We start from the raw sequence: 21,684 nt of genomic DNA, 5'->3' as shown, positions 1-21,684 counted from the left end.
TATTTCTCTAATTAACAGACACAGTCAACTATCGTATAAATCAACCTCACAGCCTTTTTAGTGATGCAATCACTTTATGATCAGGGGGTATAAATTAAACATCACAGATGCATCTCAAGCAGCAAAACATAATGGAATCAAAGAGGGAAGTCGCCTGAATCCAGAGGCGGTCTGGGCACCAAGGGTGAGCTTCACTATGGGAGCAGTGGGTTTTGCCCTAGCATAATAGGGTAGGTGTCCTGTCCTAGGACAGGGACACTGTACATCCATGCACTTCTTGTTATATTGCTGCCTGTACGTGACTGGGTCTATGTGACTTGGACAGTCCAGACAGTCGTGCAAACCTTAGCTTGGTACCTAGTCCCTGTGCAGTCTTTGGGGACTCCCTTACCTTGGTGAGTTCCATTTTATCATGCATAAATTAGAGAGATTAATCATGCTTACTTCATAACATAACAGTGGATCCATTAATATACAGCAGGCCTTAGGATAGTCCAACATGTAAAGAGAAGTTGAATGAATTCAAACAATTAGGATCATCATTATCCCCAGGCTCAGATACGGTGTGTCTCTATGTTAGTGTGCATAATCACTCCAAATGCAGATTTCTGGGTGGCAGACCCAGAGTCCGATCCCACAGTCTGGGATGAAACCTCACTAAAGCTTCTGCAGGCTGTCTGTGAACCACATTTGGAAAGTTCTGCTCTTTGACATGCACAGGAAATTGAAGCACTTACCGAATACCTCGCTTGATCTACATTCTGTCCTACATGCTAGGAACAAAACGAAGCCAAAACACATCCAGGGAGCAGATTTAAAGTTATTTTTATATTTCCTCTTAGGAAGCAGACTCTGGGTGGGCTTTGCAGGAGCCACCACCCTTTCCTCACCCTCCTAACTCAGAGGAGCCTTCCTGTGAGGGTGGAGCATGGTGGGGCCATGAGACCCCATCTGGATGCAGGAGTGGGAGTGATGAACCTCCCAATTCTACTCGCACACACATGGATCTGCTCCCTTCCTCCACCTCTCTCCTCCTACATTTGGTGACTATTTTAATAGTTCCTTCCAACATAGAACTTTGGGGAGAGGACAATATGTCACAGTTTATAAGACATTCATATGTTGGTGCTCTCATGTCAAATTCTCAGTTCTACGAGACCAGTGGGAAAGTGGGATTATTGTCTCCACTTAACAGATGAGAAAACTGAGGTTCACCAAAAGAAAATATGCCCAAGGTCACATAGTTACTAAAGGATGTGTAAGTTTGGGTTCCAGAATTTGTAATCCTAAATATGCTATTTTTTCCATATTGTTCTTTTCTGATGCTTAGAAGGCAACTATTATGGTACAAATGATACAAAGTACAATCATGTACAGAACACCATTGCATTTTGAGATGAAGCCCATGTGCTCCTGTGTCCATGTCTATTGGTGTGTGTGTGTGTGTGTGTGTGTGTGTGTGTGTGTGTGTGTGTTGGGGGTAGGAATAGAGCCACCTATTATAGCTCCTTGTCCTTCATCCCTCCAACTTCAGTATCTCCCACACTATCCCATCTACCTCAACCTCAGTGGTCCAGTAGAGTTTTCCATTTTCCACCCAAAGAAACATTGTCTGAGATGAGTCCTGGCATTTTAAGCACTTGGAGAGCCACAGTCCCTAGAAGTCATGGACCATTTCATGGAAAGTCAAGACATTTTAAAGATTGAAAGGATTTGGGACATCTCCTTTTCCCCCTTGACCCTACCTCTTTTCAGTCATCTAGACATAATATGCTCACAACTCAGGGAAAAGATGACCCAACCACAAATAGTGAGAAAAGAAGGATCTTGTATTAGCCTTTGAGGTTTCAAAAGTCCAGGCTGCAAAAGAAGGGAAAGACTCATGAGCATTGATTGGAGCAGACATCTGGGGGGAGCCTAAAAGGTAAGGTCCATTTTCCTGCTCTGAAGAATAAAAGAAAACTTTGGGAAGGGAAGAATGGCAGGGAAATAAGAAGGAAGACAGGTTGGTGACTAGGCAGGTGGATTAGAAGCGAAGGCAGCCCAGGGGAGCGGAGCAGAGGGGCATCCGGAGGATCCCTGGCCTTGGCTGAAGCATCCTTGATAGGATAGCCCTTTCCTGGGGTTTGCCCTTGGTAGGTGATGGGGATCTCTTCTGCAGCTGCAGAGTACCTGGCCACCACTCAGTAGCTCTACTGCAAAGACATTCCTGGGGTTCTACAGAGATGCTCTTTCTCACTGGGATGAGCCATGTTTACAAAGCCAGCATGCCTCTGGTTGACTGGCATCAGTGACCAGGACTGATCTCAGTCCTCCTCTACCCCATCCTATATGGCCAATTGCCATTTCAATACTGAGGGACACTGGTACTCATTGGAGGCAGAAAGCACAGAGCCTGGGCCTCAGAGGATCTGATAGTACTTTAAAGAGAGCCCCCCAGCGTCAGTATGTGAGGAGGACCATTTGAACTGTCTCAAAGATCTCCTATGTCCTCAGAGTCAGCACAATGGTCAATAAACCGGGGCTACATATACACAAACGGGAAATCAGGCCTTGTGCCTTTGTGCCATGCCAGATATAATTTTATACTATAGTTGCATGTAAATATGTGAATACAAGCATTGTCTGCTTAAAAAAGAATGAAGAAAAACTTGAGATGAGCAAATCTCTTGATTCTTCTTTAGGCAGGCATTATGGTTGGTTGATGTAATATCCACTGGGTGCACATCTGGAAAAAAAGAGTTTTGATGACAATATAAGATAATGGCTGCCTCTTGGAGCCTCATTCCAGGTGTTTATGCTTCAAGAATCTCTGCTCATGTCGGATGGAGTAAATCCATCCTGACACCTGACACTGGCTGGCATTCATTCACAGTGGTGACAAAGACAAGGGTAGGGGAGAGGGTCCCAACAGTGTCCTTTCTGGCAGCGCCTTTGAAGTTCAAAATACACCATGTCCTATTAACCCTATTTAAAAAAAAAATGTGAGCCACAATCCATGAGGTCAACCTATCATTTTATTGTTCCCAGATGATTCAGCTGAAGCTATTAAAGTCCTTGGGAGGAGACTTGAGATAATGTGGCTGCCAAACTTCCACATCTTCTGTCCCTCCCTGCCACTCTGAATTACGAAGCCATCCTATGTCAGCAGTCTTCCTATTGAGGCCTATTGATCTGGAGGTGGGTGAACTCATTTTTCCTTTCAAGGTATGAAAGTGGACTTGGTACTGGCACTTAAGAGTGGGAGGAAGTGGGCTTCCAGCCCCCTTGGCCCACCCTGGCTCATTAACATGGAGACTACCTTCTTTGATGAGTTCATAAGTGTTTCACAGACAGGAGAGATGTAGCAACTTTGCAAGACACTGTTTAAAGATCTTCGACATCTGAGAAAGCCACAAAATCCAATAATCCTACTTTCAGAACTCCAGGGTGTCCAAGGAGATCAATCTTATATCTAAACATCACATAAAGAGAGTGCATTGCATTATAGACTGGTTTCTATTGAACAGCACCTAAGAAACAGCATTAGTTGAGAGAGAGAGAGAGAGAGAGAGAGAGAGAGAGATGGAGTCTATACCAGAGGGAATGGAAAAGGTTGTCAAATTCTGTAAAATTTTCCCCTTGATTAAAGCTGCACTTTCAAAATTGTTACATTATTAACAAAAGTCAGCTTAGCTCCAATTTATCTTCCCGACAGTTTCCTGATGGATTAGGTGTTGGGAACAAACTGGAGGGGCTTTGATGTTCTTTGGGTGCAGACAAAGCCGAGACTAATTCTTCCCTTGTTAACTGCAGTAATACCTATCTTTCCTAACCCACTCAGGAGTACCTGAGTGGGTTAATCAGAGTGGGAGATGGCATGGAGATGGCATTTTCTTGGGTGTTTCTAAGTCTGTGCCCATTGTGGTATGAGACCCTCAAGGCAAATGACATTTGATATTAATTAAAAATCAGAATCTAAATACCAGTGAAGATAACACCAGATTCAGACATGCTTTGAAAGTCATATGTCTTTTTGAGGGATTTGAGGTTTGGTAAAATAACAAAGTCAAATTGTTCTGGCCTCAGGTAGGTCAAGAGAAAATTCTGCAAAGATCCTCCTGCTGAAGTGGACAGAAACTGCTTTTGCAAAATCCCAGAGCAGTGCCCCTTTTCTTGAAATCTAATAGCACTGAGAGATGTTTCCCATCTTTTTTTCAGGATCAGAAATAGTTTCACTCAGCTCCATGTTTTATCTACTTTTCCCAATATGTTGATCATTATTAATATTTCTAAACAAGTGTTGCATGGAAAACCTAATCTCCTTTGTATGGGAAGGAAACATTTCTGTGCTTAATTTAACTTGAGAAATGCTAGTGAAACAAAAAGTTTATAAAGATTTTGTGATTTCAGGACTTCTCAGAGCCTTTGTGCTAGGTATCCTGTGAATTTCCAAGGGGTAAGGGAGAGCACTATTGTTGAATGTTGTAAGCATATTTGATTGTGAGGTTCTGTAGCAACAAGTCTCCCTCTTGGTGTCAACTACTTTTATGGAAAATCATATTGGAAAATGCTGGCCTTCCCCATTTCATTTTTAGTAGCAGCATGCTATTTACCTGGGAAGAAGCAGAAGTAAGTAGGTTAGAGTTTTCCTTAAAATACTCTCCCACTTTGGGACTCTGTCAAGACTGATTTTTTTTTTTTTTCAAAATTGCAGCAATTGCCTAAGTCTCTAATTCTAGTTACTGCTCATTTGACAGGAGGTGAGCTTTCCCAGGTACAAACAAGAGTTTGGAATTTAAGTAAACAATCATCCTTTGATATCTGCTGGAGATTGCTTTTAGGGTCCCCTGAAGATACCAAACTTCTTAAGTATTCAAGTTCCTAGAATAAAATGGCATATTATTTGCCTTATCCATATGCATCCTCCCACATGCTTATTTTTTCCTTTTTTTAATAATTTATTTATATTAGTCATATATAATGTTAGAATTTATTTTAGCATAATTATAAAAAATATAATTTGCTTTAATTCAGTCCTCAGTACTTTCTCTTTCCTTTTCATCCTCTCTTTCCCTATTACCTTCCCTCGAAACTACTGATCTTCCTGCTTTTTAGTTATAGTTTAGTTATGGTTTCTTTTTGATTAGTGTCTTGTGGATATACACAATGGTGAAAGTCACTGTGGTATATTCATACATGTATATAGGAAAGTTAGCTCAGATTGATTCCACTCTTCTTTCTTTATTCTGATGCCTCTTCCTCCCCCAGCTCCTCTGATTTTTCTTCCATTTGGAAGGAATGTTCCCCACCCTCCATCTCTTTCTCTCTCCCTCTCCCTGTTTTTTCCCTTTATTTTGAACTGACTTCTGCTTATCAGAGAAAACATTTGAACTTTGATTTTCTGGGTCTCGCATATTTCACTTAGCATTCTAGATTCCAATTTTGTTCCTTTACCGTGGAATACCATAATTTCATTCTTATTTATGGCTGAGAAATACTCCATTATGTACATATACCACATTTTCTTTATCCATTCATCTACTGAAGGGCAGTTAGTTTGGTTCCATAGTTTGGCTATAGTGAATTGCACAGCCATAAGCACTGATGTGCCTGTATCACTCTAGTATGTTGACTTTAGCTCTTTTGGACATATACTGAGGAGTGGGCTTGCTAGAGCATATCATCATTCCATTCCTAGGTGTTTGAGGAACCTCCATACTGCTTTCTAGAGTAGTTGCACAGACTTGCAGTCCCACCAGCAATGCACGAGCGTGTCTTTTTCCCCACACCCTCATCAACCCTTACTATTTTCATTGTTGATAACTGTCATTCTGACTGGAATGAGATGAAGTCTCAATAAAGTTTTGGTTTGCATTTCCCAAATTGCTAGAGATGTTGACCATGTTTTTTTTTTCATATGTTTGTTGGCCATTTGTCTTTGTTTCTTTCTTTTTGACAAGTATCTGTTTAGCTCTTTTGCCTACTTATTAATTGGATTATTTGTTTCTTTTGGTGTTAAGTTATTTGAGTTCCTTAAATATTCTGGATATTAATGCCCTATCTGAGGAAGAGTTGGCAAAGATCTTCTCTCATTCTGTAGGTTCTCTGTTTATTCTCTTGTTGCCTTTGCTGTACAGAATCTTTTTAATTTGTTACCATCCCACTTACTAATTTTTGGTTTTATTTTTTTATGCTTTAAGGATCTTGTTAATGAAGTTGATTCATGTGCTGACATGTTGGAATGTTGGGCCTATATTTTATTCTTGCGATTGCGAGTTTCTAATCTAATTGCTAGTTCTTTGATCCACTTTGAGTTGACTTTTGTGCAGGCTGAGAGATGGGGGCCAGATTTCATTCTTCTACATATGGATTTCCAGATTTCCCTGAACCATTTGTTAAAGAGGATATTTTTTCACCAATGTATGTTTTTGGCATATGTCTAATATGAGGTAACTGTATTTAGGTGGATTGTCTCTGTGTCTTCTATTCTATACCACTGGTCTCCATGCCTGCTTTGGTGCCAATACCATGCTGTTTTTATTACTACAGTTCTGCAGTGTAATTTGGGGGCTAGCATTGTGATGCCTCCACCATCACCTAGGATTGCTTTGGCTATTCTGGGTCTCTTATTTTTCCAAGTGAATTTTAGAACTGCTTTTTCTAGTTCTGAGAAGAGCGTCATTAGTATTTTGATGGGGATTGCATTGAATGGCCATTTTGACAATATTAATTCTACCTACCCAAGAACATTTTCCCATACACTTTAAATCACTCCCAGTATTGTACATTTTATGCAAATAGTTGTTAAATTGTATCGTAGAACAATAAGAAGGCAAAAATGTCTATACATGTTCAGTATAGATGCAATTTCTTTCTTGAATATTTTTAATCTACTATTGGCTGAATCTGAAGATACAAAACTCACAATTATGGAAGACCAGCTGTGTTTTTTGAGCATCTCCAAGTTTTTCCTGTTTGTTCTATTCTTACACACTTGAGAAAATCTGAGACCAGAAATCTCATGTACTTCATGATCAGTATCTGAATGAAAAGTGAAAAGGGTCCTATCATGGGCACAGGAAATTTTCATACCAAGTGATGCAAACTCATTCATTTCCTAGTGCTTATCATCTTTCTCTGAACCTCTTACATTATTCCCATCCAGTTCCATGTAGACTCCTAGAGAGCTTGGTTTCCAGGGCTATAATTTATATTGGGATTACTATTATAACTTTATCTGACCTAGCTTCAGCATTCCATCCTCTCCCTTACAATTATTTTTGCATTCTCATTTGTAAAATATGGTTCAATGCCCTGGGGACATATACAGACACAAAATTTGGAACAAAAAATAGGTTAGAGGAGAGGTAAAATCAGAAACCCCCCAACGTGAGAACTCTGACATGCCCTCCCTCTGGACTCTGAGACCTCTCTTTATTTTGTACTAGTTCCAACCTAAGTAAATTCCACGTTATTTAGTTGGTGAGACACTAACTCTTTTATGACAAAATGAATTAGTGTGCTACTTATATATTTTAAACTTAGTTAGACCCTCCCTAAAGGCTCAGAGCCAAGTCAATAAAGTTATGTTTGAAGATGGAGTTTGAAATTCTATTTTCATTCATTTTAATGGTTTACAAGTAAATTGCATTTTCTACTTCATTCTGTGACATAAGTCAATAGGTATCCAATGTAAATGTAGTTCATTTATATTTGAATTGATGTTCTGTCCGCCATTACCTTATGTTTCTAATGCATTCTGATACATTAGTGAATAGGCTTGTCTGATTAATCATTAGCACATGAAAAGAATTAGCTGCTGCCTGCCAAATGGAATTATTGACACTGATAAGAGGACCAATGATGGGATCACCTGGAAACAGAGTATGTAATTGAAGGGAAAAAATGCCTCAAAAACTATGGACAACGCTGGGTGTGTTGCATTAATTCTCTACGTGATAGGCTTTGTATATTTTTATTAACAGAATTTTCTGAAATCTGAAATGAATGGAATTTGTCTGGATTTACTTATAAACTTTGTTGCCTGAAATCAAAATATGGTTTTTAGTACAGGGGAAAAAACTTCTTGAAAGCTACCAAATGGAGAATGAGACAGGCTTTAGAACCTTCAAGAAGTAAACAGAGCACAAAGAAAGCACTTAGAAGCCTTCTCTAGAATGATTCCCAGCCTGAGGTTCTGTCCTACTTAACCTGAGTACCCATGTTCCAGGTGGCCCATCTCATCCCAATTTTGGCTAAAGAAACATGTGTGGGTGGGGGCACATGTATACAGAAGCACACACACACACACACACACGCACATATGTGCACACATATGCACATATACTGTGGCACAGATTCACATTTTTAAGAAGTCTCATGCTGTGTGTATTCTCTACTTCTTGACCCCTAGTGCCAAACATGGGCAAAGGAAAGAGACTTAAAGTCCATGTAATGTGTGGCAACTCCAGTGTGTCCCAGAGTAAGGCAGCATCACATACCTAAAAGGGTCACAGCCCTATCAGTTTGAAAATGCTCATGCAATTCTGCTTTGTTATTGTCTGAGCCATTAGATTTAAAAGCCCTTCTGCATGATTGCCAAGTACATTAAAGTGAACAAATGATAAAACTCTAAGCTGCCTGAGCTGCCAAAAGTTGTGCAGTGTCTTTGGGCAGGAGAGCAGTGTGGCTGTATGTTTCAGAGTCACTCTTGCTAGGACTTGCTTTATTCTGGATTTGCAAATGGCACCCAGGATGGTGCAGAAGAAATGCTGTGTAGACCCCTTTGCTCCAGCGGCACCTGTAGTCCAGGTGATGGTGCTTGAAAAGCGTGGCTTATGACTATGCCTCGGGCACAGTCTCCTCAGGAGATTGTTCTTTTAAGCAAGGATTCTGAGGAAATGGGAGTTGGGAACCTAAACTCTGGTATTTTCAGAGATTCTCTTTTCCTTTTCCCAGTTTCCTGTGTATCCAGTGGTAATAATAATTGCTGGTCTTGCTATTTCCCACAGTGATTAAAGTTCATGCAATATTACGATCACAAAAACATTAAGAAAAGAATTATCCAATGCAAGATGGCAGAGGTCTTGTCTTGATAGAAGTCTGTCTTCTCTCTTTAAAACTAAAGGCCACCTGAAGAGTGGTACTATGGTATGGCTTCTCAGGCAGCGGGGACCCATCAAACCTTTATTGAATTTTAGTAACTCCAATAAAAACCTGTGTCTCTGCTTCTTCTCACTTCAAGTTGGGGACAGAAGCTTCTCTTATGTTGAGTGACACCTTCAGGGTTTTAATGTGGTCCCTTCATTTAGAGTCCCTTCTGGGTAACATGTAGATTCCTTTTAAGGTTTGTGTGGTATCAGCAAGTTGGACAACCAGAGGACACAGGAGTCCTGAGTGACATGTGGTCTTTTAAAATGTTAGCTCTAGTGGGATGCTTTCTATACTTTCCTGGTTGGATAAGATTTCCAGGGTTTGGAAGACAAAACAGGACAGACCACCAGGAAGGCCATGAAATGCACGATTCTGAGGATTAATGTATGGTCCAGCTTAGAGCATCACGGAGGGACAACAACAGGAGCATCAGCTCAGGAGCCCAGTGGGTGCTTCTTGTCCTGGGCTTCTCCCTCGTGGTCTTCCTTATTGCTAATGCATCTCCACCTCAGGGTCCTCATTGGTAAAAGGGGATAATAATACCGCACAACCCATGGGATGGTTGAGATGAACAAAGAAGCAAAGCACAAGAAACACCTTAATACAAGGTCAATAGTGAGTGTTCAAAAAATCTTACAAAAAAAAAACCCCACTCACTGTGGTGCATATTGCTGAGGATGGTGGTGATGGTGATGGAGATGATGCAGAATTGCTACCGGATGGGTTGGGCTGCCTGCAAGACGGGATGTGAAACATCTTGAACACCATTCTCAATTTCCATGGGTGTTAATAATGGAATCAAGTCATCAGCATGGCTCCAGCCTGGGAACTGATCAAAGATCTCTCTCCCCAAACTATGTGCCAGCTTTTTTCATTGTTTGGCTAGGGCTTATTTTGGTTACAGCCCTGTCACCAGTGACAAGTACAGTGTGTTGAGACTGATTGACACTAATAAAGATTTATTAAATGTATGAATAACAATCATACTACCCAAAGTCAGTAGTTTGCTTTTTTTTTTTTTTTTTGGTACAGGATTGAACCTGTAGGGGCTTAACCACTGAGCCACATCCCAGCCCTTTTTATTTTTATTATTTTTATTTTGAGAAAGGTTCTTGCTAAGTTGCTTTGGGCCTCACTAAGTTGCTGAGGCTGGTTTTGAACTTGCATTCCTCTTGCCTCGGCCTCCCCAGCGTCTGCAATTACAGGCCTGCATCACCCCACGGGCTCTATTTGTTTGAGACATGTTTGCAAGATTCATTGCAAGTCAGTGAGTTCTTTTTATTTCACCTAAAATAAGACCAATGGAGGACAGCCTTCCTTTAATGGTATAAACAGAGCATTTCAACACCAGGATCTATAAACACCAGTCTCCATCTCTTCAACACTCCATGTTCGGCAGTCAATTGGCACCACCATCCATGAAGCTGTCACCAGGAATGTACTCAATGGGGACCTAAGGACCTTGCTAGGCTTTCTGTCGTGCAACTGGATCCTCATGCAACATCATTTCATTTTCTACAGTAGCATCCAGAAAAGCAGCTGCAAGCCATTCTCTGGGCAGGAGTAAAGAAGACAGGAAGTGTGATATTTTATTAATTATTACAAAAATAAACTGCAGGGCTGAGACTCGCTACTGCGAAGGCACATGTGTGAAAATCCCACATCGCTGGTGAAGAAAAAAACTCGTCGTTAACTAGAAAGATCTTCCCTCAGCAACATGTAAAGTAGGAGAAAAGAATAGGGTGCAGATATTATCAGCATTTTAAACAAATTAAAAAGTTGACTTCTAAAGAAAGGGATGCTGTACATCAGATTTCCTCCATGGGAGTATTGTATTCGGCATTCCTGGGCATTTTCCTCTCAGAGGTTTTATTCCTCCTCCAGAAAGAATGTAGGATACAGGTTGTCCGTTGATTCATTTCTTGCAACATGCTAGCTATTCATGATGTCTGCATTTCATAATTTTCCCCTCTTTTGAGTGCATTCCAGATGTTCCCCTTGCAATCATGAATTTTAAATGCTTACTCACTCAATGGCTTGGTGATCCAGGAACTTTAAACAAATTCATTGCCCTGTTTTCAGAACCTTAAAGAGACTGAAGAAAGGTCAGGAGACAGATAACTGGTGACAGAACACATAGATGTGGATGTGTATAGATACATATGATGTTGACGTCCTGGCATTTTGTGACTATATGTCTTCATATGCTATCGAATAAATTGATTTTATTATTGATTTTTAGTCAATAATATTCCAATGAAATTGATGGGCAACATGAACATGGTGATATTTACAACGTTGGTTCCATTAGTGGTTTAATAAATGCTACTTTGAGATGAGAATGGAAACTGATAAAATTCTCAAGCTGGTCTGCCTTCCGTATTGCACAAATGTTTTTTTTTAACACATTGTAACCTGAACACAGAAGTCATGGAGGTGAAAATACACTTCTGAAACAAAGTGGACATATCAGCCATTGAAATTTTACTAGGTAAAGTAGATAGAATTGATGATCAAGAAGTGATTTTTGGTATCTGTGATTTGTTCCACAAGTTACTTTCTCTTTGAGAAAGGTCTATGATTTATAGAGTATTGTTTATGAATTTCCGGTCCATTTGTGTGGAGTAACTTGCATGATTAAAATAAGCAAAAATAGGGCTGCCCTTATATCCATTCATTGCATCAATTAAGGTCCAGTTTTGCTGCTGTCACAGAGACCCAACGTGAAAATAGACATGGACAGTGAAGGAGTCTGTTTTTCTCTCGTGGTCCAGGCCCCTTGTGAGCATCACCATCTGGTTCCACATACTCATGCATGGATTCGGGTTCCTGCTGAATTATCCTTGTTTTACATCCCAGGGGGGTTTATCCTCCCGTGGATGAAGCTGGATCTCCACAGGAAGGACACATGGAAGAGTCAGTCCAGTCTCAAGAACCAGACACACAACTTCCTGTCATTTCTCAGGTGAGAACTTTGTCACTTGGCCAAGCAACTGCATATGGGGTCTGGAGAATATGACCTAGCTGAACAGATGGGAGCCGTGTTGGGGTTCTGTCTTTCTGAGAGGGGGAGGACAGATTGGATGGAATTCCAGCAGTCTCCATCACAGCCTGCATCTCCCCCCTGCGACCAACGCTTCAGGCCTGTGTAGGCATGGGCCATGTCTCTCGCCCGGGCACAGGTTTGTAGGACTTTCACCAAACCCCAAGACTCAACTTGATAGCCCTTCCCCATTCACTGGGACTCTCCTTTCCCTCCTCGATGGGAATATAATCTCACGATTGCAAAGTTTCCACATCACCTTTCTTCATCTTTCCTAAGTCTGCAAAAGAAAACAAATAATAATAATAAAAAAACAGCAGCAAATGTTCTACCCGCTCTGTCTCATGTGTTTACCTTCTTCCTTCCCAAGGAACCAAAATTTCCACTTTTCTAATCCTTAATTACATAAAGCCAGAAGACGGCTCTGAGATAAACAACTAAATGCAAACAAAATACTTACTGGTACGTAGAAGTCTCGTGTCTTTATTTTTATTTTTTTACCTTTTCAGGTAAAACGTGGCCATATGAGCAGGGCTATGTGAGAACACCTACTGCTCATCGTCACCATGACAGCTACTGAAATCAATGCGACTGTGTTTTCCTGTGGGAGACAGCGCAGTGGAGACAACATGTCTGTGTCCGAGATTCATTTGCTGGTAGCCATGGCTGTATTTCTTTTTTAATTCCATCCAGCCTCCCGTTCCTCATGTTTAGAATGAGGATATAAATCCTCCCTTATATGGTTGCTATGAGTATTAAAGGAGCTGACACTGTTTCCTTTCAGATAAAGCACGTCGTCCCTCTGGGCTGTGCTAGCACCTATAATCAGAGGTTGTACTGGCCTCACCTATGTTTTTTATTTAATTGTGTTTTTTTTTTTTTCAACAGTGGGTACTGGGGTACCGGGAATTGAACTCAGGGGCACTCAACCACTGAGCCACACCCCCAGCCTTATTTTGTATTTTATTTAGACACAGGGTCTCACTGAGTTGCTAAGTTCCTTGCCAATGTTGAGGCTGGCTCCTCCTGCCTCAGCCTCCCAAGCCTCTAGGATGACAGGTGTGTGCCACAGCACCCAGCTCTGGCCTTACCTATGAATGAGCCCAGATGCAAGGGATGAGTAGGACAATGGATGAGAAGCCACTGAAGGGAAAGCAATGACCATCACAGGTGCTCCACAAATATTGGTAGTTATTCCTTATCTGGGTTCCAAAATCAAGACACTGGCTTTTCTGGTTTCAAATTAAGGAACTGTATTCTTCCAACTATGCAGCTAGATCCCGTGTGACCTAGGGAATCCAGAGAATGTGAAACACACTCCAGGTAACTATTATTATTGGGTTAAGGGATGAAAAGATTAACATGAAAATAAGTCCAGTTTGACTCTGCGTCTTAAATAAAATCCTTTTTGCCATATGATGCCCTCTACTACCTAAGGATTCTGCAGAGATTCCCTATCAGCAAGAATGCTCTAAACAGATGCATCTGCCAGAACTTGGACACTCCAACCTTTAGAATCATAAACCAAAATAAGCTGTTGCTTCTTTTTTTTTAATAATTTACCCAGCCTGTGGTATTATCTTGTAGCAACAGAAAATGGACTAAAACATTGTACTGGCAATATGAATACTACCTGACATTCAGCGATTTCCCTACCACCTGTCAAGCTGTCTCCAGAGATAGGTAACAAGGTGTACCTCATATGAGCTCTGCTTCCATAAGCCCTAAACCTTTGCCTTTACATCATCCCTTTGGAGGATACAAGAGAACAGGGCTTGTCTGTCCATTAAGCCTCCAATATAGACCTTCCCAAGACCAGGGGCAGTATCCCAACTAGTATCTGTTGTTCTTGGATAGAATTACCTTGCAAGAATTTTGAAATCATAGTCCATGGTTTTTCGATTTTTCATCTGTACACAAGTTGTTTCTTGAGTTAAGGCAATCTGCTTTTGTTTCACCTTTGGGGAAATCACGAGTTCTTTCCCACACATACATATTAAGCACTTACTATGTGCACTGTGCTCTGTGCTGGTAATGCAAAAATGAGAGAAAAAAACAAACAAACAGGTGAAGAGTCCTTATCCTTATAGAAACCCTTAATGTCCTTGCATTCGTAAAAACACTAGGGGAACAATTTATTTATTTTATGCCAATATGAATTAAAACTCCAACTGTGGTCAGTGCTATGGAGAGGACTTTGACCTGATCTGATAGGAAATAGATGTTGGAACCAGGGATGGAGATGTGAAGGGCATTCTAGGCAAAGGGCACAGAATAAGCCAAGGTTTAGCCGCAGTAAGAAAGAAAAAAGAGGAGGGTGGGGGGTTTCTTCTAGAATCCGGAAGAAGGCCCAGTTAGGTGAATAAGCAAGAAAAGTATGATTGACAGCAGGATCTGGTGGGCCTCGTGGCAGAGCTGGGCAGAAGGGGTGTGAGAAGGGAGGATGGCATCCAGAGGGTCAGCAGACCTCTCCAAAGCCTTGCTCTATGGGCAATAGGAATGCTGAGAACATGGTGTAGAGAATCTGTCAGCTGTCCCATCACAAGAAGAAAGCTACCCTGTCCAATGGACAAGTGGACCGTTTACATGGTGATTCCCATGTAATGGAAATGGAGACAAGTGGGGTAACAGTTGGTATCTGCAAGTATATGCAGTTATTAGGGAAGGTGGCCTTTTCCTCTTGGCCAAACACACCCAGATGGATCAATAAAAGAACTAAGTAAACGCTGCACTTCCATCCTCTAAATATTTCTCTTAGAGTGGAGAATTTATATAGCTCCTGAAAGGCGCTTTCTGCATGGAGACCCAGGAGCCCCCTGGCCATTCCTGCAGCCACCGCACGGCCCCACCGCAGTTGTCATTTTACTATGTTTTACCTGGCTTAGTGGAGGAGTTGTGATCGCTCTTTATGATACAGAACTAGGCCCTAAAATTGAACTCTGGGCATAAGACATCTGGCTTATACTTTTAAAGCGACCCATATGCTTAAAATAAAAGTAAAAATTTCTGCATGATTTATGAGATAGGGTCACAAGACCCTAAGTCAACGGGTGATGAACGCCAATTCTTTGCTGATTCCCTCCCTCCAAGCGAAATATATGTTTCCAAATGAATCTAGCCCCATGTATATTTTCTTTTACTTCCCTAGTTCTTTATGCATTCTGCAGCAATTTGTTGACAGTACAAGGCAAATCCATGATAAAACCAGAGAATGTCTCCAAAGTAAATATTTAGTGCTACAAAATTTAGGGGACTTTTTGCACATTAATCCAATAATAAAATACGGTTTGTGAGAGGAACAAGGAGCACTTGCTAATTTCCCAAATTGCTGTAGGTAGGTCACAGAAGCTTCTAATTGATTTGAAAAAATATTTTCTTTATGGAGAAGTGGTATGGAGGCCAAGCTTCTTTTGCTTTGGCAGCTGCAGGAATCCTGGATGCGGTACCTGTGGCATGAGGTTGGGGAGGAAATGAGGATTCAGCTTGCTTTAGTCAAAGCCCAGGTCTTTGAAGGTCATGCAGGAGACATGGCAAGAGGACAGATGTGATCAGGCTATGAGAAGCTAAAACCCTGCCCAGAAAATGTATGAGATCCTGGAGCAACAGGTAGCCTTGCCAGTCAGGGAAACTTACTGTTTCCATCCTTGCTTACATTACAGCATTTATAGACCTTGACTTTGCCGGGGAAGCAACTCAAGGAACAGAATGTTCAAAGACAGGGGGTGGGTGTTGTGGGAGCCCAGTTAAGAAGGGAAGATGTCTAGCACAGACAGACTGCTGTTGGAGGGAGCTGGGATGAAGGGCTGGAGGTGCTGGGCATGCCCTCCAATGCTGGCCCAGAGCAAGTGATGCAGTCAGAAAAATGCAGAGAATTCAAGGAGAAATTCTTAGAAAGGGTAACCCCTTGTGTAGGAATTTGCTAAGAAAAAAAAATTTATAAAACACTGAACTTTAAAATAAGCAATGTGAACAAGCTTACAGCAATACCTCTATGACAGTTGATGCATAGGAGGAAGATAGGGTCAGAAATTGTAGATACTATTTTATGAATACTCAGTAGGTACCAAGCACTCTGCCAACTGCTTTCTGTACATTGTTTCAATTCATACTTACTCCAAAAAGGATGAGGATGATTGTAAAGAAATTGAGGTTTAGAGAGGTTACTTAATTCATCCAATCCATACAGCTTGGTAGGTAGGAAGGAAATGTGAACCGAAGCCACCTAAATTTAGAGCCTTTTGCTTTAACCCAAACATTATACTGTCCCTCAAGCTGATGGCCAAAAGGTATAGAAAGTTGATGGGAAAAGAAGTTTCAGATTTCTCAGCTGAAAGGTTTTACAAACTAGGTAACGTAAAAATAAATTTGACATTGGACCTTTGGGATTCACCTCCCAACGCTGCCAGGCTGATGGAGAATCTGGGATTCTACCACACAAGGTTCTATGTCCCCTGGAGTCACAGTGGTAGTTGGAAAGTCACTGATTGAGGAAGGACAATTCCAGACAATTCATTTAGAACAAGCTGAGGTTATACTTGGGTCAGATCTCACTCTTGTTAACAGCCCATACTTTCTTACATCTTCTAACTTACATCTTACAGCTTCTGTGAGCATCTAGTGGGGGAAAATCCATTAACCGGCTTGACCAGCATTATGTTGACACAAGCAGAACAGACCTGAGCTTTCTCAGTAGGTCTGGGACACTAGAAGCCCAAATTTGAAAGGCAGACAGACAAAACAGCCTCTTTGGCTCTGATGGAGAATCCGGATGTCCTTCTTTTGAATTCCTGGCCTCACTTTTGAAAAAGAACGTTTTTAGTGGAGATTCTCAACAGTATTGCCCAAGCTCTTTTGTATCAGGAGGGAATTAACTCAAAAAAAAAAAAAAAAAACGAGGTTTGACAATAGAAGGCCAGATGCCACACCTTGTAAATAAATAATAATAAAAAAATATGCGATGCAGCCAGCTGCACCATATAAACTCAGGTTTTTATACCACACTGCTGTGTTCCGTATATCCTCGTTTGGCTCCAACATCTGTTCATCCCTGTCCGTTCCTCCCATATATTAGTTATAATTACATACAGAGGAGCTGGTTTATGAGGCTGAGAAACTGACCCAACAGCAGCATGCTTCTGGTAGTTTCTCATTTTCTCTTTTAAAGACAATGGTGGTTCCTTTGAAGGACCTTATTTAGTCTATAGTGCAAGACCAAACCTAGACCTGGTTGACACCCTTGTGAACAGAGAGAGCCCCTTCTGCTTCATTCCTCATTCTCTGAAGCAACCTGTATCCCTTTCCTCTCTACCCTGTCCATTCTATTTGAATAGTCTATCAAAAGGCCATTCAGTTCCATTCTCTCCCAATGCCAACCCACCAAGCTAAGTAGGACTTCTGAGGATGTGGAAACATCATGGAAAACCTCTAGAGATTCCACGCTCAATCAACAGCACTCAGTAGGTATTACCAGACCACAAGCACACAGAACTCAAGGAACTAAAGCCAAGAGAGAGAGAAAAATTAAATAGGCAATCCAGAAGTCTGTATATTCAGACACTATCCTTGAAATTACTGTGATTAACATGTTTGATAGAGTAGATAATGAAATGAAAACATCATCAGAGAACTGTAATCTATTTAAAAAGAACCAAATAGAAATCTATTATTGAAAATTAATTGGAAGTAAGAACTCAATAGATAAGTTAAAAGGCAGATGAAACAGCCAGGCACATTGATGCACGCCTGTAATCCCAGTGGCTTTGGAGGCTGACGCAGAGGATTGTGAGTTCAAATCCAACCTCAGCAAAAGTGAGGCGCTAAGCAATTCAGCGAGAACCTTTCTTTAAAAAATGCACAATAGGGCTGGGGATGTAGCTCAGTGGTCCAGTGCCCCTGAGTTCAATCCCTGGTACAAAAAAAAAAAAAAAATAAAGTAGATAAAACAAGCTAAAGAATCAGTGAAATGGAAGACAAGTCAATAGAACATATTCAAACTGAAACATGGAGATAAATAAAAATGAATAGCCTAAACAAAGTCTGACATATATAATTAAATTTTAATGGATAGAAGATAAAGAGTGGAGCATAATAAAGCCTTTTTTTTTTTTTTTTTTTTTTGGTACCAGAGATTGAACCCAGCCATAATTGACCACTGAGCTACATCCATGGCTCTTTTTATTTTTTTATTTTGAGACTGGGTCTCACTAAGTTGCTGAAGCTGGCCACGAACTTGCAATCTTCCTGCTTTAGCCTCTCGAGTCACTGAGATTACAGGCATGCATCCTGGTGCTCAGGAAAAGAATCTTTAAAAAGGGAATGATCACGAACTTTCTCAAACTGAAGAAATCATCGTAGGATGACTTAAGTTATTTAAGTTCCTGTAAGTGATTTATAGAATCAATGATGGTTCCAAATTTATAGAGAATTGCAAATAACTGAGTAAATTTAAACCAGTTTATGAAAAATAAAGTTAGAGAGTTAACTTATTACCGAGCTACAGTTAGTTGAAAAGTTTGCCTTTGTTTGTAGACATGCACATGATAAAACATAATAGAAAGCCCTCAATACCCCAGACCCAAATTAGTGAACCAATTTGATCCTTCAGTATGGTGGGAGAAGGGTGGCCGTTCTCACGAATGGTGGTAGGCCAACTGCATGTCTTCATAAAATGAAGCGAATTTTGGTTTCTATTTTAAATCTAAGCCAAGAATGATTTACAAGCAGAGTGCCGATCTAAATGTAAAAGTTAAAAGGATAACTTTTTGGAAAACAATATAGGGGGATATTTTTACTACCTAGGAGTAAGCTCTCTTTAATATGCACACAAAAGGGACCAACTAAATAGAAATTGAGTGAGAGGGAAAGGCACAGGAAAAGCAGGAGGATATGTTAGAATCCACATGCCTAACACAGGGCTAGTATTCAGAATATACAAATCACACATCATGCAGACAACCCAACAGCACAACACACATGAAAATATGAACAAGAATCTTTGTAAAAAAAAGGAAATCCAAATGGCCAATAAACAAAACTTGAATTAACTGCATTAGTTATTAGAGAAATGCAAATTGAAACTACAATGATATATAGCTACATACTCTGGAAAAGCTAAAATGAAAAAACCTAACAACACTGAATGTTGAGGAAGATACACAGCAATAGGATACTCTCCTATATTGGAGCAGAAGTACAATTTGTTTAGAAAACTATTTGGTGTAATCTCTACTATACTGAATATACATGTAACTCAGGGACTATAAATCCTACTGATAGGTATGTCCCTAATAGGAACACATAGAAATGCATGTAATAGATGGATAAGAATGTCTTTAGCAGCATCCTCAGTAGCTTAAACCTGGAAATAACTTTAATGTCCACCAACAATAACAATTGTGGCATATCCATACAATGAGATATTTTACATCAATGAAAATTGATAACCTACTGCTATATGTAAAACATCGATAACATGGATGAAACACAATTTTGAATGAAAAAACTAGACACAAAATAATACCTATTATGTGATATGATGACCTTCATACAAATTGAAGACAGATTAAGTGAATCTATGGTGTAAGAAATCGAGAAAACAGCTGCCTTTGGGACACTGAGTTTCTGACTTGCATGAGATCTAAAGAAAATACTGGGGTACTGGTTATATTTTATTTATCTGTCTGAGCAGTGATCACACAGGTGCTTTCACTTTGTGAACATTTATTAAGCTGTACTTGTTTGACTTACTTTTCTCTATGTTATATGTATTATAAATAGTTTATTAAAAAAGAAAATTTAAAAATTTGGTGAGAGTAAAAATTAGCAATGTAAGTTACTGTGGTTTTGAGTTTCCACAATCCTGGAAGGGAAAATGACATTGATTTCCTATGTGGAGCAATGGGAACCAGTTGCTCTCTGAAAAAAAATCAGAAGCAGCAAAACTTGCAAAAACATCTGTTATTTTGTATAACCCTGAGGGTCTCCTTCCATTTCCATGCAGTTTCCCTTCTCTCTCCCTTTCCCTCCCACCTCTCATCCTTGTTTAATGTTGGTCTTCTTCTCATGCTCTTCTTCCCTAGTCTGTTCTTAGTTACTCTCCTTATATCAAAGAAGACATTTGGCATTTGTTTTTTAGGGCTTGGCTAGCTTCGCTTAGCCTATCAAGAACTATGTAATGTTTTGAACAACCAACAATAAAAAAAAAAAAAAAAAAAACATCTGTTAATTCAGGTCTTAACATTCTGACCAGGATGATGCAGGTTGAAGTTTCTAAAAAGTTTGCCTATGTTTTACCCTTGAGATGAGAACAATTAAATCTAGGAAGAAAGTATTCACATTTTCTTTCTGGTCCTTGAGAAACCTAATCATGATCATTAGAAGATAGCATTGAAGACAGTCTATTATGCAGTACAATTGGGATATGGATAGAGGATGAATCACCTATAATTGACATTACATGAACTAACCACTAAAAAAAAAGAATAATCTCCATTTAAAGGAAAACCTGAAAGAGACAATTCATTAGATCTTGCTGCTCAGCCTTTACTGGGCTAATTTTAGCATTAGCCCCAGCATATCAGCTTTTCCGTGGTTTATGGGTACTACCCCATCTTCTACCAACTATTTTCCTCTGTTTTATGCAAATTAGAGTGTTTCTGATGAAACCACTGGACCGTATTTGATGTGCCACGTTTCCAACTTGCAGAGCGTGGAAACCCTAGATCTGCCTAATGGATGTCTAATGGACAAAATGAAAAACACAATGAGGGCTGGGTGTGTAACTCAGTGGTAGAGCCCTTGCCTAGCATGTGCAAGGCCCTGGGTCAATTCAGTTCTGTGAAGAAGAAGAATAGAAGAAGGAGGAAGGAAAAGGACAAGGAGAAGAAGAGGAAGATGGAGAAGAGGAAGACAGAGGAGAAGGAAAAGGAGGAAAGAGCTAAGCCTCAGGTTGCAGCCTCAAAGCCTTGAGATTCCCGAAAGCCAAGGGGTAGCATGCACTGCTGAGTTCATGAAAACTTCCCTGTTCCTTTCTATTTCTTTTGGGCTGTACCCTTTCTTCTGCATAGAACACAAACAACTCTTGAGATGCTTTGGGGGAAGGAAACTTACACTGCTGCGTGTTAGTAAAGGCAGGGGACATTGTCAGGACATTAGGGGTGAGTGAAAATGTCTAACATTTAGTTTAGGGGCCCTCCTCCTCCTCTTCCTCCTCCTCCTCCTCCTCTTCCTCCTCCTCCTCCTCCTCCTCCTCTTCCTCCTCCTCCTCCTCCTCCTCCTCCTCCTCCTCCTCCTCCTCCTCCTCCTCCTCCTCCTTTTCTTCTTCTTCTTCTTTCTTTTAAGTAGGAAAGATTTATTTGGCTCTCCGTTTCAGAGGATTCAATTCATGGTCATCTGACTTCCGTGTTTGGGGCCTGAGATGAGGTGGTACATCAGGGTACAGGAGCATGTGGAGGAGGAGGCTGCTCATCTCATGGCAGCCAGGAAGCCAAGGTTTACATTCATGGTGT

The sequence above is a fragment of the Urocitellus parryii genome, chromosome 15, assembly GCF_045843805.1.
Source record: "Urocitellus parryii isolate mUroPar1 chromosome 15, mUroPar1.hap1, whole genome shotgun sequence".
Classification (NCBI taxonomy): Eukaryota; Metazoa; Chordata; class Mammalia; order Rodentia; family Sciuridae; genus Urocitellus; species Urocitellus parryii.
The sequence above is the reverse complement of the archived record's forward strand: the minus strand, read 5'-3'. Positions refer to the sequence as shown.